Source organism: Musca domestica, unplaced genomic scaffold, assembly GCF_030504385.1.
Source record: "Musca domestica strain aabys unplaced genomic scaffold, Musca_domestica.polishedcontigs.V.1.1 9, whole genome shotgun sequence".
NCBI classification, from domain to species: domain Eukaryota; kingdom Metazoa; phylum Arthropoda; class Insecta; order Diptera; family Muscidae; genus Musca; species Musca domestica.
Genome location: NW_026712435.1, coordinates 15,429,714 through 15,445,719, shown reverse-complemented (window position 1 = coordinate 15,445,719; position 16,006 = coordinate 15,429,714). Strand labels below are relative to the sequence as shown.

At 37.5% G+C, this 16,006-nt stretch overlaps 1 protein-coding gene across 2 annotated transcripts in view; it reads left to right on the top strand.

The window, feature by feature from the left end:
• LOC101893576 (FH1/FH2 domain-containing protein 3) overlaps nucleotides 1–16,006 on the top strand; it is a 237,307-nt gene that overhangs the window by 49,939 nt on the left and 171,362 nt on the right. The gene's annotated exons all lie outside the window — the stretch shown is intronic.

Sequence of the window (16,006 nt, the reverse complement as noted above, 5' to 3'; positions counted from 1 at the left end):
AGATACATAGTTATCACTTTCTGAGTCGATTTATGCATGTCAGTCTGTTTGCCTTTCCGTCCGGCCATGTATTTTTGTGAACAAAATGCAAATGCATTTAATATTCGATTGATATGAAATTTTCCAACCAATACCTGTTTGGACCAAGGACGAACCCTATTGAAATTGGTGAGAATCGGTTCAAATTTAGACAAAACTGAGCTTTATCCATATCCAGGGTGAGATAAAACAAACACTGCAACAAAGTCAAACGCCATAATTTTTACATTTTTTTTATTTTTATTGAATGAAAGCAAAAATGTCGGAAATAACATTAATTTTTAGAATAAGTTTAGATTTGTTTGAATTGTACACCTTTGGCACGAATTATGACCTTCAAATAGCCAATGAAACCGTCACACGCTGCCCGAATGTTGCTCTGCGGTATTTTGGCCCATTCCCGGCGAAGCGCTTGCTTGAGGTGATCGACCCTTTGGTATTTTTTAGTGCCACCCTTGCTTTCCAAAATACTCCAGACACAATAGTCCAACGGATTGGTATCCGGGGATTTTGGTGGCCATTGTGCGCTGGAAATGAAGCGAGGAACCTAAATTGTAACCCAAAAGTGGTGGCGCTGCTAAGTGCGATGGTGCTGAGTCCTGTCCAAGGAATGTCCAAGGTCTGCGGCCAAAATGTTTGCCTGTCCAAGGCTTTAATACACCCTCGAGAATATTTTCGCTATAATATTCGGCATTTACTCTGATGCCACGTGTTCTCTTAATACGAGCGGAGAGCGATCATCGGCTGTTATGGTGGCCCACACCATCACCATGGCCGGCACTTGATTTCTGGTGGCCAACGGAAGGTGCACATTTCCAGCTGACCTCTTTGGCAAGTAAACACGATCACTTTGTTTGTTTTACAAACTGCTGGACAACGAATGTTGTTTCATCGGAGAAAACCAAATTCGGCAGTTCACAACTTTCGGCCAAGCCAAGCAACTCTTTAGCTCTTTTGAGTTTATTTTCTTTCTGTTGCGGTGTAAGTTCTTGCACTTTTTGGAATTTCATTGGCTTTACCCCGAGCTCATTTTTCAATATTTGGTGAATGGAATATTGCAAAATGTTCAGCTCACGAGCCATTTTTCGGCCATTACAAAGCGGGTTTCGCTTCGTCGCTTCGTTACTTTTCGAACCATTTCTGATGCTGATGTTGCTGTTTCCTTCCGTCCATTTCCCTGACGTCGGGCTACGCTACCAGTATCACGGTAACAAGCGATGGTACGAGACACAAAAGATTTATTCACATTTAAATGCTGGAGTGCTCTGACGATAGCCACTTGTGCTTTTCCAGCCGAATATAAAGAAATCACACCATCACGCTTGAATTCCACTACGAATAACTTTTTTTCTGAAAAATGCTCACCAAAATGCTTTTGTACGCTTGTAAACAATATATTGAGCTGTCACTGGAATAATTTTACCAACTGTCGGACGAGTGGCTTAGAAATGACAGCAGTATAAAAATTTGGTTGCAGTTGTTCGTCTCACCCCTGTATATCTTCAACCGATTTCGGTTAAATTGTTCACCAAATGGCCAATATCAGTCCAAATGACCGGAATTTTGTCACATCTGACCGAATTAAGTCTAGAAGCAAGTACATAACATTTGTAAGAAAATCGCTTTAGATATAGCTATTGCACCTATATATATGTTTCATCCGATTTGGTGTTTAATTTCCTCACATTCGTAATATGCAATTCACACGAATAATATTTGATACCAGACATCAGATATAGACCACAAATACCTCTGCCAAGTTTTATCGAGATGAATATAGCTATATAGCTATATTCCCCAAATAGCTATATTCCCCAAATATATGTTTTATCCGATTTGTGGTTTTAAGTCTCCCACATGCGTTATTTGCACTCCCAACCATGATATTTGATACGGGACATCTTACACAGCTCGAAAACGCCTCTGACAAATTGTATCGAGATCGGTTCAGATTTATATATAACTTTCATATACATCTTCATTCGATGTTACGGTTATTGCCCACAATATATGTAATATTGGCCCAAATTTAATTCAAAATCCTCCGCCACATGTGTAGAAAATCGATTCTAAGTTAGATATAGTTCCTACTTCACATAAATTCCCAATATAAAATTTTTTGTTACGGGAATGGTGTAGAGTGACCATTCTCTATTGTTGTTTTTTTTTTTATTTTGCAAATTCCTTTCAAATTGCCGAGGGTATTAAAAGTTCGGCCCGGCGGAGCTTATCTGCTTTTTTACTTGATACTTGTAAAAATTAATTTTCTTCAAGGTGGCATGAAATTGGACTCTCCCAAAAATATGTGCTATATACCATCACTTTATGATCATTTTTAAACTAAACAAGTAAAAAAGCTGTAAGTTCGACCGGGCCGAACTTTGAATACCCTCCACCATTTGCTGCAAATTTGGCAATTTTCAAAAAATAAATACCATTAAAAATTCTGTTAAAATCTTAAAAATCCGAATGTAGCCGTATTATATTTGAAATAGTTCCGGTAAATTATGTCGCTAAAATCATCATAATATCATATATCGGGGTTACCGTTGTATGGGGGCTATACGAAGCCGTGGACCTGCACGGACAATTTTCTGTCACAGGCTGTAATATCCATTACGAACTTCAAATGAGAAATTTGAAACAATTCCGGTAAATAATGTCGCTAAAATCATCAAATAACGAATGTCGGGGGCTATACGAAGACGTGGACCTATATGGCCCATTTTCTGTTTTAGGGTGTAGTATCCGTTACGAACTTCAAATACCAAATTTGAAACAATTCCGGTAAATAATGTCGCTAAAATCATCAAATACCGAATATCGGGGGGTACCGTTATATGGGGGCTATACGAAGACGTGGACCTATATGGCCCATTTTCTGTCTTAGGGTGTAGTATCCATTACGATCTTCAAATACCAAATTTGAAACAATTCCGGTAAATAATGTCGCTAAAATCATCAAATACCGAATATCGGGGGGTACCGTTATATGGTGGCTATACGAAGATGTGGACCTATATGGCCCATTTTCTGTTTTAGGGTGTAGTATCCATTACGAACTTCAAATACCAAATTTGAAACAATTTCGGTAAATAATGTCGCTAAAATCATCAAAATACCGAATATCGGGGGGTACCGTTATATGGGGGCTATACGAGGATGTGGACCTACATGGCCCGTTTTCAATACTAAAAGTCCTGCAGACATAATGTACATTTTTATCAACTTACAGCCACAGACGGACAAAAGTACAGACGGATAGTCGGGCGGACATTGTTCAATCAACATAGAATTTTATGCTGATCAAGAATATATATACTTTGTGGGGTCTGAAATGTATATTTCGAGGTATTACAAACGAAATGACAAACTTAATATACCCTCCATACTATGGTGGAGGGTGTTAACAAAACATAAATATTAATATTTAAATAAGTATATGTGTATATGTATGCGGGAGTTTGTATGCAGAATGCAAACTGTCTACATTCTCTTATCATTTTCTTTCATCCGGCATTATGCCGTTTCTGACGAATTCAGCTGTGTCTTTTCGTCTTGTCTTTAGGTCGCACGAAAGCATTTTAAACATGAAGTTTACTCAAAGAACTCTTATGTGTCGCAATGTTCCAAGCATTCCTGAAAATCATTGTAAATCACCGAGAAAATTATGAAGTTATTCATACATTTTCGGATGTTCAAAAAATTCCACAAACAACATGACTATAAAGCTCTGCGAATTGTACGATCATTTAAAAATATTAAAAAGTAAAAAAGTCGGTTGGGTAGAAAATTTTTCCAGTCTTCACATTACAAACTCAAAGTAACGAATTTTTAACAATTCCGTAGAGAGATTTTTTTTTACATCATCAGAATACAGAATATCGGAAAGTGTTTGGATCGCATTAAGAACATCAAATACCAAAATTTGAAAATTGTAATTAAAATCATCTAATTGCTGGATATCTGGGAATACCTTGAGATAGGGTTTTAGCAAAATGAGCACATATATATACAATATTCTTAATAATTTTCCAATATAGCAGGGTTAAACATCTACCATAATTATACTCGAAGCCATATGGCTACAGAGGGTATGTATCAATTGATACGGCCAAAAAGGTGCCTCAACGAAATAATGGTTATACATCCTAGGTCTCTGTTTCAGGACATTTGGAGTCGCTCTAGTCTGTCTAGCTGGCTATGATACTCTCAAAGGGAGTACCTGATTTGTATCAAACTTGGTACAAGATAATTTTTTGGTGAAACTTAGATCGAGTTCGGTGATGGACAATATCAGTCAACTTCTTCTGGTACCTCCCCGCACAAAAGAGCAATATTTTCAAAGAAAATAATTTACCTCATAGAAAGAGAAAAGATCATTCGATTTTATGCAAATTTTGCAAGATATTTGCCAGTACTAGGTTAGGTGCTATAATGGACAGTATCGGTCCACTCCAACAAGTACCTCCCCCCCAATAATTATAATACTTATATAATGTGATGTAAGAGACCGATTGTCTTCAAATTACACACATCACAATATTTTTATTAACCCAAGGTCTGGTGTTAAGATGGAATATATCGGTCCACACCATCAAGTACCTCCCCCCACAAAAAGTCTAAATTTTGAACATTAATGAAGCTCATAAAACACGAAATTAACATCCAATTCCATTCAGACTTGGTAAGCATCCGGTTCTCTTCAAATTACACACATGACAATATTTTCATTAACCCTTCGGGTACCTCCCCTACAAAGCGTCAATATTTTTAATATCCATGAAGCTCATAAAACGCTAAATTAACATTCGATTCCATTCAGACTTGGTGCATTCCAATATTTTCATCCACACAAGACCTCTTATAAAGATGGTACAGATTGGACCATTCCTTCTGGTACCTCCCCCACAAAGGGTCAAAGTTTTGAATAACCAAAACGATCATAAAATCCGAAATAAGCACTTAGTTCTCTTCAAATTACACACATCACAATATTTTTATTGACCAAAAGATCTGTGGTAAAGATATTATATATCGGTCCACTACTTCTGGTACCTCCCATACAAAGGGTCAAAATTTTGAGAATCCATGAAACTTACACGAAATTAATGTTTGATTCCATTCAGACTTGGTACATCTCAATATTTTCATCAACACAAGATCTGTTGTAAATATGGTACAGATCGGACCATTTCTTCTGGTACCTCCCTTTCAAGATTTTTGGAAAATAAGCTGTTCAAAAAAAGCGAAATAGACATTCATCTCTCTTCCAATTTCACACATACAAACATTTTTGCTAACACAAGATCTGTTGGGAAGATGATATATATCTGCGAACCCCTTCTAGTACCTCGGCCACAAAGAGTCACAATTTTCAATACTTGTATCTGTCATAACTTCCGAAACAAGTCGGCGATTCTTTACAACTTGCTATACATAAATATTTCTCTCAACCAGAAGCCTAAGATGAATATGTAATTTGTGATTTCCCATAAATTGGATAAAAATGTTCGATTTTCTTGTAATTTTACCCATACCAATATTTTTATCTGCATTAGATAAAGTATGAAATTGGAATTGAAAATGGCCGGCTATATCTGGTAACGCACCAACATATTAACACTTTCTAAAAATTATCACATATCTCGTATAAAGTGAAGGAAATATCCAAAATAATCCAAATCTGACACGTCGCAATATTTTTATCATATTTATTTAGGTCCGATACGAAATGGACAATATTGGCCCATTCCTTCGGAACCTACTCCATAGATGGTCAACAATTTCTGTTATGATTATTCATAACAGAAGTCAAAATATATTTAAATAATAATAAATAAATTTAAATAATAATAATAATAATAATAATAATAATAATAATAATAATAATAATAATAATAATAATAATAATAATAATAATAATAATAATAATAATAATAATAATAATAATAATAATAATAATAATAATAATAATAATAATAATAATAATAATAATAATAATAATAATAATAATAATAATAATAATAATAATAATAATAATAATAATAATAATAATAATAATAATAATGATAATAATAATAATAATAATAATAATAATAATAATAATAATAATAATAATAATAATAATAATAATAATAATAATAATAATTTTTTTTTTTTTTTTTTTTTTTTTTTTTGCGGGTTGGGATGGGAAAATGCTTTACGCATTAGACGATGTCGTCACAAACGTCCTATGCCGGACTCCAATGCTACCGGCTAAAAACCCACCTCCTGTCACCCCGGGAAGTACTACACCACGGCACCGCTTTCGCATTACTTCGAGGTGGTTCCCTTATTTGGTGTGGCTCACTCCTTTCATCGTTTAATGCCTGCGTCCAGGCTCCGCTGTTGTGTTTTAGGCAGTTGTGTCAAGATCTTTTTTCTTCGCTTTTAGTACACCTTCGACGAAAACTTTTACCATCTCCCAGTTTCTCTCATTTTGCATCATTTTTTCAATAACATTTTCGCACGATAGTGGACCAATAACGGACTCCAACATCTCGCGCCTATGTGCCCAGCGCCAACAGTGGAAGAAGGTGTGTTCTGCGTCATCAATGACTTGCGCATCTTCGTATATACAGAACGGTGTGTTGCATTTCCCCATTTTGTAAAGGTATTTCCGAAAATATCCGTGTCCAGAGAGCAGCTGCGTCAGGTAGTAGTTTACTTCGCCTACTTTCCTTTTGTGCCATATTTGGGCATCGGGAATCAGTTTGTGTGTCCATCTCCCTTTTGGGCTGTTTGCCCACCTGCGTTGCCAAATTTCAAGTGTTTCTAGTTTTATTGCAGATTCCAGCTCCGGTTGGGTTGATCTCTGCTGTCTCGCGTTGAAGGCCTTTCTTCGCTCAAAAGCCTGCAAATCAATTGGCACTATTCCGGCTATGACCAGAATTGCATCTGTGGATACCGTTCGGTATGCAGATGTCACCCGTAGTGCTGCTGTTCGTTGCACCGCAAACAGTTTTTTTGCTCGATGTGCCGTCTCCAGCGTTGATGCCCAGACTTCTGAACCATACAGAAGTATGCTGTTTACGACTTCCATCAACATTTTTCTTCTGCTCGGGAATGGACCACCTACGTTTGCCATCAATCTGCTCAACTGAGCTGTTATTTTGGCCGCTTTCGTTGAAGCGTATTCGATCTGCTTAAAAAAGGTCAGCTTGGTGTCTAACCTCATGCCTAAGTATTTAATGCATGATTTCGTGGTTATGATTAAATCACCTATAGGAATTTCTATTTCTACGTTAATTTGCCGCCTTGATAGGAGTAGGACTTCGGTTTTTTGCATAGCCAATTCCAGTCCGTGAGAATCTAGCCAGGTCTTTGCGCGTATCATCGTTTGTCGCAATTTCCGCTGCGCCTCTTCAGTGGTTCTTCCTTGGATTACTGCTGCGATATCGTCGGCATATCCTACGAGGAAGGTGTCATCTGGCATCTCGATTTTTAGGATTTCATCGTATGTCGCATTCCAGAGGTCAGGTCCCAGTATTGAGCCTTGTGCAGCTCCCGAGGTGATATGCATCTTTCGCATACCCTGCTTTGTATCATATATTAATATGCGGTTTCGAAGATAGTTCCTTATCATGTTCAATAGATACGTCGGGATATTGAAAATTTTATCGAGTGTTTCTATTACATCAGACCATCGCAAACTATTAAACGCATTTTTAACATCTAGCGTTGCCAGTAAGATTATTGGTCTTGAGTAATGGTTTCCTTGTTGTGCAGCTTCAAAGGAGGTTACCACTTCATTTAGGGCACCCACTGTGGACATTCCCGGGCGGAATCCGTACTGTCTGCGGGAGAGTCCACCTGCTGAGCAAATCGCATCTCCGAGTCTAGGTTTTAATAGCCGTTCAAGCATCTTACCTGCTGTGTCTAGCATACAAAGCGGTCTGTACGATGATGCCGATGCGTTGTTCTCCTTTCCTTTAGGTATTAGAACCAGCTTTTGTATTTTCCATACATCCGGGAAAACGCCCTCGGCTAGGCACTTATTGTACATGTTGAGTAGTACATCTGGGCGGGATAGTGCTATTAGCTTTATAACTTCCACTGGTATTCCATCTTGTCCGGGTGCTTTTCTATTTTTAAGGCTGCGGGCGGCTGCATGTAACTCCTCTGTTGAGAAAGGTTGTTGGTCTCCAATGGACTCAGATTGCCTTTCATCGCTTCTATCGTGCTGTGGAAACAATGCATTCACAATGTTTTGCATTTCATCCTCGTCCATCTTTTCTACTGAGCAGCGTCCTCCGAGCTTTTGCATGACGATCTTGTATCCGAGGCCCCAGGGGTTTTTGTTTATGTCATTCCTCAATTCCTCCCACTTGTCCTTCTTGCTCTTGTTTATGCACTTTTGTAGCTGTTTTTTTGCTTCTTTGTACGCGCAGTGCTCTGCTACAGCTGCACCTCTTCTTTTAGCCCTAGTGTATTCCCTTCTTTTCCTGATGCAATTTCGTCTGGAGTCGTTTATCGAAGGATTCCACCAGTATACTTCTTTTCGATGTGGTCCAGCGCTTATTTTTGGCATTGCTTTTTCACAACAGGATGTAATCATCGCCATTACATGGTTAACAGTCTGTTTGGCGTCTAATGTAGTGATGTCATCCTCAGCTAAACGGTCTAGTCGGGAGAGTAGAGTAGCTTGGTTGAGCTTACTGACGTTCCATCTTCGAGAAATTCTGCGATAGCTTTTGTTCTGCGGATTTACGTGCGTTTCCATCAAAAAGGAGATATATTGATGGTCGCTTGCAGTGTATGATTCTAAGACCTTCCACTCTTTTATTTTATTTAGCAAGTTCTCTGAAGCAAAAGTGATATCTGGAATAGTACCCTCACATCCTGGACGCCTGAAAGTCGGTGTATTTCCCGTGTTTATGGTGATCATACCTAGTCGCGCGATCATGTCTACTACACGCTTTCCCCGTGAGTCGGTTGTTGGCATTCCCCAATCCGTAGCACGAGAGTTAAAGTCTCCAGCTATTATCATGTATCCGCAATGAGTTCTTGCGAGATCTTCAATGGAGTCCAATTTCGCTTGGAAGGTGTCGATATTGTCGCTAGGAGTGAGATAACAGCTGATAATAATCACGTTATCGAGGAGTAGCCACGTATATCCGTTTCCTTTTCCTTCTTTTTTAATATTCTGTCTGATATCTGGGAGCCATATTGCTGCGGTTTTTGACTCGTCTTCGAACCATCTGCCATTTTTAAAATTTGCATATTGTTCGCTAATAATAAGAATATCAGCGTCTTCTTCTGCGTTATCTTAGGCAGAAGCGAATGGGCGACTTTCGATCTATGCATGTTACACTGAAGGAATCTCATGATGTGGCTTAATTGGTTTTGCAACTTCTGGAACCGGGCATGTGGTTTGTTGGTCTGTTTTCGATATCTGAACATATGCAGCATTTAATGGGGTAAGTGCATTCTTTCATTTTGTGGCCTGTTTGTCCGCATCTTATACAAATTCCCATTCCTTTCCTATCTGGACCTTTACAATCCCATTGCAAATGTCCCGACTGAAAGCACTTGTAGCATCTCTTCGCTTCGTCTCGATATTTGATACGGCAGTATGTCCATCCAACTAGAATCCTCCGTTGTTCGAGCAGAGTATTTGCATTTGCTGCAGGTAGTGACACGAAAGCCTTTTTCTGTTCTCGGCTATTGGTTGAGGTGAGTCTGACTTCGATATCTTCCTTTGCAACCTTTGTCATCTTGTTTATTGATCCGATCACTTCTTCTTCTGTCGAAAGTGCATCAAGATCAAAGATTTCTATTGTTGCCTTCGACTTCCTGCTTTGCACTATTGCTTCATCTTTAAGGGAGCCAATTATGGCCTCGCGGAATTCCTCTTTGTTTCCTCCTTTTCCCATCACGAGGAGAAGCGAGCCAGTTTTGGTCTTCCGAACAGTTTGGATTGCCACTTCCGCTTTTTCTGGGTTTACCTTCTCGCGGAGACTTCTAAGTACATCAGCGTAACTATGTCCGTCTAGGGGTTTGATTACAACAGCGTCAGGCCTTTCTTTTGGTCTTTTAGGACGAGTTCTTCGCCTCTTTTCTACCGTTTCCCATTCATATGCCTTCTCAACCTGTGCTGCATGGGTGTTTTCCTCGAGTAGTCTTACAGTCGCTACATCCACAGTAGTGTTCACTGTTTTCTGCTTTTGTTTCTTCTCGGGATTTTTTTCAGCCGGGCTTGGTGCACTTCGTTTCTTTTGTTTTGAATGCTTCATCGGAGTAATCGAGGGTGTTTCTTTAGTACTCGCTGCTCTTTCTTGTTCCGCTTTTTTCCAGCTTCTTCGGTAGTCTGTAATGATGTCCAACAGCTCCCCTAGTTCCGTTACACCTGTTTGAACGTCCCTGCTAATATTTCGCTGCTTATTTATAGCAGATTTCATCTTCCTAAGCACATTTTCACACTTTGCTAGGGCTTCCTCCTCTGATGTTCTCATTTTAAGAATGAATTCCTGTTTTGGAGAGTTATGAAGCAAAGCTACTCTGATGCTCTCTGTACGGGGTTCTTCTGTGTTTGTTAGTGGGGTTCTTGTGATGCTTCGGATTTGGATTTCTTCCGCTTCCACGCCGACTGCCGGGGAGTTCACGGGAGTTCTTTTGGTTCTTTGGCTCATGCGGAAAGCAATTTCTCCTTCTGTGTTTTTGGGGGTTTCAAAATTCATCATGTTTTTGTTGGGTCCCAACTCAAAGCCGTTATCCTTACTCGTATTGCAGTTGTCCTTTGAATGACCCCGAGGGTGCCTTTGCAAGCAGTGAGGTCCTCGCGAGGGTTGACACAAGACCTTATGAGTACTTGTGTTCAGAGCCAGGTCGGACATTAATCAGGATAATCATATCAACTGAACCTACAAGGTCAAGTAAATGACGACGAAAGTAAGGAGCGTTCTCTGAGACCTTGCCAGGATTTTATTAGGACGGAGGATAGCCGCGACATTAGCCTGAAAGCCATTTCGGTGGGATATCACTCCCACTTACTGAGGTAACAGACTGTCGCAACTATCAGCCCGTGGTCATCTGTTCGTACTGTATCCGTGCCGTTTACCGTTATGAAAGCCGTGTCGTCATCGAGGAGATTTTTCTGATCTGGGGGTCCACGGAGGCATCACTCTCCTTTTGCTCTATCAGTAGAGCACCCCTGTGGGTGGACGCTTGAAAGATGGCGGCTTCCGTTCGCCATGTCGTGAAAAGCTTTTTCGGACCTTAATGCCTTTTATAACATGTCCTCGGCCTTCACCGCTCAATGGTCTGGGACTGCTTATTTAATTCGCAGCTGACCTACATATCTGTAGGCCGTTCAGACATCCGCCACCTACTGACCCACCATAGTAGCTCTGAGCTTGGAGCCCTAGGATAATAATAATAATAATAATAATAATAATAATAATAATAATAATAATAATAATAATAATAATAATAATAATAATAATAATAATAATAATAATAATAATAATAATAATAAGAATAATGATAATGATAATAATGATAATAATAATAATAATAATAATAATAATAATAATAATAATAATAATAATAATAATAATAATAATAATAATAATAATAATAATAATAATAGTAATAATGATAATAATGATAATAATAATAATAATAATAATAATAATAATAATAATAATAATAATAATAATAATAATAATAATAATAATAATAATAATAATAATAATAATAATAATAATAATAATAATAATAATAATAATAATAATAATAATAATAATAATAATAATAATAATAATGATAATAATAATAATAATAATAATAATAATAATAATAATTATATTTATATTTAAATATTGACTGAGGGTATACATCTGTTGGAAAAACCGACTGAGTTTTTTTATTTTTTTGTTCTAATTTTAAATAATACAAAAAATTATGTAGGCAAAAGTAGTGTTCCTATTGACTACTTTAGAGAACAGTGTTGTAGATTTACTCTAGTAGATAATAGTACTTGCCCCTAAAAAAATAGATTCGCACGAAATCAACGAAGAATGTTTTCTTCGAAGGTGACTACTGGGTGTTTAAATAAGTTCTATTCCCTAAGCTATGACAATGCCTGATATGACAAACGAATAATAGACTAACTTTTCCTATTCATAGATAGTACTGGGTAAACACTTCTTCTAAAGATGATGACCACACACTTACCTGAGACAATTATTTACTTTTGGCAACAAAATTTATAGACCGTTTCCATTTAATTGAACTCATGATTTGTTGTTGTTTAATAATGACGTCAGAGAATCGAAAAACACTGTCCGGCTATATGGACTCTTATCAAAATGTCAGATTCGTTCCGTTGTATGGGGGGCATGAGTAACATGCTTATGTTTTCCGTTTCCCAGACTGCATGTAGCCAGCAAGTCAGCCAGCCAGCCAACGCAACGACCTTGTCTACTATACATAATATTCTTGTTGTTGTGGCTTCTGCTGCTGCGGCAATTGTTGTTTGTTGTATGTGATAAATAAAATTGAATAATAAATTGTGAATAACAACACCAAGCAATTCGAATTCGAAGAAAGGTGACAAAACGAAGGAAAAAATACATTTCCTACAAAAAGTAAACCATTTGTTTGTTTATTCGCAAAGAATACATAAAAAAGACACTGAGCGAATTATCAACCAATTAAAAATACACTCACACGCACGCACACACACATCCCATTGCATTCGGATAGCTCTTTAAATATTTGTAATTTTGCGGCCTTAAACAAATTTTTAAGCATAAATTAAATATTTGTTTTGAACACAGTTTGGATTTGGTTAAATACATGCGTACATCATACATATATACACATGCATTTTCATATGTATTTTCTTGCTGAGGGGTTTTATTTCTGCTGTGCCAACCAGGGTCGGTCGCATCCATTAAAAGTGAATGCGTTTTGTGATATTTGAAGTAATTGCAAATAATTGTCGAATAAAATTGTCATTAACACAAATAAATAAAAACAAAACATTAACAAGAGTTTATTGGCATTGAAAGAGGTTTTTTTGGCAGACGATTTGATTTATTAACATTTTAAAAATTACTGTGGTTCTCCCACAGTCGTTTTTTTCGGTATCGAAGGGTCATCCTCCAGGTAAAGGTTGGGTCAGAGGAGAACTTTGAAATTTATGTTGAATTGTATAAAACAGATCATGAATTTACACGAAAAAGTTTCAGAGATTTATTACCAACCAGCCTAGAAATAGGAAAATTCCTAAATGTTTATAGAATAAGTAAAAACAACATTAAATTCGGCAGGGCCGAACGAGGTTTTGACAAGTTAAAAGTAGCTTTTGCCAGATGTACTGGATGAGATGTACAGGGTGAGATGAAAACACTGCAACCAACTTCGGACTGCTAAGCCACTAATCCTAAAGCAGTTAATATTATTCAAGTGACAGCTCATCATTTTGTTTAGAAGCGTACAAAAGCATTTTGAGGAGAATTTTCCAGAAAAAAGTTATTCATGATGGAATTCAAGCGTGATTGTGTGATTTCCTTATATTTGACTGGAAAACCACAAGTGGCTATCGTTAGAGCACTCCAGCATTTAAATGTGAATAGATCTTTAGTGTCTCGTAGCATCGCTCGTTACCGTGATACTGGTAGCGTAGCCCGACGTCAAGGAAGTGGACGGAAGAAAACAGCAACATCAGCAGAAATGGTTCGAAAAGTAAAGAAGCGACTTGATCGAAACTCCCGTCGCAGTGACCGAAAAATGGCTTGTGAGCTGAACATATTGCAATATTCCATTCGCCAAATATTGAAAAATGAGCCCGAGGTAAAACTATTGAAATTCCAAAAAGTGCAAGATCTTACACCGCAAAAGAAAGAAATGAGACTCAAAAGAGCTAAAGAGTTGCTTCGCTTGGCCGAAAGTGGTGAACTGCCGAATTTGGTTTGTAAACAAACAAAATGATCGTGTTTACTTGCCAAAGAGGTCAGCTGAAAATGTGCACCTTCGGTTGGCCACCAAAACTCAAGCACCGGCCATTGTGATGGTGTGGGCCGTCATAACAGCTGATGGTCGCCCTCCGCTCGTATTAATAGACCGTGGCATCAGAATAAATGCCGAATATTAAAGCGAAAATATTCTAGAGGGTGTATTAAAGCCTTGGGCACGCAAACATTTTGGCCGCAGACCTTGGACATTCCAACAGGACTCAGCACCATCGCACTCAGCACGCTCCTCTCAAGAATGGTAACAAAATGAGGTTCCTCGCTTCATTTCCAGCGCACAATGGCCACTAAAATCTCCGGATACCAATCCGCTGGACTTTTGCGTCTGGAGTATTTTGGAAAGCAAGGTTGGCACTAAAAAATACCAAAGTGTCGATCACCTTCGCCGGGAATTGGCCAAAATACCGGCAGCGTGTGACGGTTTCATTGACCGTTTGAAGGCCATAATTCGTGCCAAAGGTGACCAATTCGAACAAATCCAAACTTATTCTAAAATTTGATGCTATTTCCGATATTTTTTGCTTTCATTCAATAAAATTTAAAAAAAAGTGTAAAAATTATGGCGTTTAGCTTTGTTGGTGAATTTTTTATCTCACCCTGTATATACAAAAGTTCACAATTTGTCAATAACAAAGAAAATGTTAAATGATCGCCGATGACGATTTGTGACTAAAATTAAAACATTTACAAAACCACAATACATTTGGCAATTGGAAACAAATGACAAGGGGGTGTAGGTATGTACATATGTATATGTGTTGCAATCGGACGCAGCAGCAGGCCATTAAAATGTGTTTATGACGCTTTGTTCTGCAACATTTTGTTTTTTTTTCCTTTGCTTTTGTTGAGTGACATTCAAAGGTCATCGAGGTTTTGCAATCTTTTTTTTTTGTCAGGCTTTTCAGAACTGGATATTTTACTGAGATTGGTGTTTTTGCCGTAAGTTAAACAGCGCGAGTAATCAATCTTTATTCTGTGATCTTTTTGGTGAAAATAAAATAAGACACAAGGAAGTTCTGGTGCGGTGAAAACAAAAGAAGAATTTCAGAGTGCAACGACTAAAATATCATAAAAAATTGGTGATAACAATGGAACGCGATTCAAAATTGCCTCTTCAGAATTTAGTAATTGAAGAAAGAAAAAAGAAAGAAGAAGAAAGAAAAAAATGAAGAATTAATGAAAAAAGTGAAAGTTATGGGCGATAATAAAGAAATTAAATAATGACGAATCTGCATCAATTTTGTTCAAAAATTTTATTAAATTAATTAATTAAAAACCAGTAAAGAAAGTCGGGCGGGGCCGAATTTATGATACCCTACACCATTTTGCCAATTCAGTAGAGCTTCACATAACAATTAAAAGTTTTTATGGGAGAATTCAATCAAACACGCTGTGATTATAATTATAAGTTAAAGTTCAAAGGGCTAAATATGCCGAAGCATTTGTATCTTTTAAATTCGGACACGTTTTGCCCATTTGGTGCACAATTAATTTGAAATCGGATAAAGATATATATGGGAGCTATATCCAAATCGAAACCGATCTCGATAAATTTTTGGCAAAGATATTTCTGAGCTGTATTTGATATATTTTCCTAAATATCGTTGTTACGGAGTGCATATTACGGCTGTGGGTATAAAAAACAATAAATCGGATGAACAATATATATGGGAGCTATAACTATATCTGAACCGATCTTCACCAAATTTGGCATACTACCTTCTAGACTAAATTCGGTCGTATGTGCCAAATTCCATCCCATTTGGACAAATATTAGACGTTTGGTGCACAATAAATGGTAAATCGGACGAAGTTATATATGGGAGCTATATCCAAATCTGAACCGATCTCGATAAAATTTAGCAAAGGTATTTCTGAGCTGTATTTGATGTATTTCTCGAAATATTTTTGTTGCTGCGGAGGACAAAAATAACAATTCGGATGAA